The following is a 1357-nucleotide window of genomic DNA, read 5'->3' as shown; positions in this document are numbered from 1 at the left end:
AACATTGGCAGGAGAGAGACATATGTATATATTTGCAAAATTTACTCCGCTAGGAAACTAGGATTTATTTTAGTTCCAAAACCCTATATTTTCTCGGCCATAAGTATATAATTTTTTAGTTTGTTTGATTTGTGGTACGAATTTTTCATCACTCTGTATATTCGATTTTAATCGCTCTTAACGGTTGAATGAACAGAATAAATTGCATCAGGCACTTTGAAATCCCCCATCTAATACCCACATACATACAATTTATGTTCAGTTCATTACTGAACATTTTTGAGGTGATTTGGTTTTCAAATTAATTATGGTCGAAGCATAGCTGAACGGCTATTTGTTGCTGGAACTAATTTCAGATACCGGATCATTAAATAATTTGGCATTAAATGGAATATCGAATATAATAATGGCGTATTTATTGACTATTTTGATCCATAACAATTAAATGTTTAATATAAACAAGATCTAAAATGGCTTTTAATCTGTCAGTCATAATAAAAATGTACTCCAAAATAGTTCGTTGGCATTTTTTGATTATATTTTGCTGCTGTGGACTGTGGTCAAATGTTAGATTGAGAACTCCATTTGTACAGGGTACTCGAATCGTTTTCAAAAATCTACAATGTATTTCGTTCAACGAAACCCTTTTCCGCTTCGAACAATGCCAAATAAAACTACAAAAACGAGGACACAAGGAATTAAATATTTACGGCAAAATGACAAAATCAATTGACAATATAACGGTTTGTATAAGTTAGATATCAAGAACCCTAATTATTTTGACATTATATCCATACATTTTAGGTGAAAGCTGAACTGTTTCGTAAAACCAACGGCTACACCCCATTTATCTACAAATTCACCATGGACTTTTGTGAGTTGAAACGCTATCCGCAACGTCAACCGGTCATGACTATATTCTTCGCATACTTGGAGCAGAATAGTAACTTGAATCACACGTGTCCATATGATGTTGGTTAACTGTGAATATTTGTATTAAGTGAGATAATGCACGAATTTTCTTTAGCATGACATCATTTTGAAAAACTTCGTTATGCCGGAGGAAGTGTTGATGCTGCTGCCATATCCCAAGGGCGATTATATGGTACAGTTAAGCTTCGCTATATACAATGAATGGATCCTTACTGTAAAGGCATTTGTGCAGCTAATTGATTGAAGAGGAAAATATGTATGCTTAGTACAAGTGAATACGGCGGAAGCGGTCAAATATTTTAGAGCTTACAAGCATAGATCGGTAAGCTAATATTAAATAATTAAAAAAAAAAAAAACTGCCTTCATACTTTATACAATATTATTTGATTTGAAAGAGGAAGGGGACTGAAATCAGGGTATCTT

At 33.2% G+C, this 1357-nt stretch overlaps 1 long non-coding RNA gene across 1 annotated transcript; it reads left to right on the top strand.

Annotated features, from left to right (window-relative positions):
* Positions 1-274: 274 nt before the first annotated feature.
* LOC106619302 (uncharacterized) lies at positions 275-943 on the top strand. Its single transcript, XR_011396913.1, has 2 exons — positions 275-743; positions 805-943. It is a non-coding gene; the product is annotated as an uncharacterized lncRNA (long non-coding RNA).
* Positions 944-1357: the final 414 nt, after the last annotated feature.

Source organism: Bactrocera oleae, chromosome 6, assembly GCF_042242935.1.
Source record: "Bactrocera oleae isolate idBacOlea1 chromosome 6, idBacOlea1, whole genome shotgun sequence".
Lineage (NCBI taxonomy): Eukaryota > Metazoa > Arthropoda > Insecta > Diptera > Tephritidae > Bactrocera > Bactrocera oleae.
The sequence above is the reverse complement of the archived record's forward strand: the minus strand, read 5'-3'. Positions and strand labels throughout refer to the sequence as shown.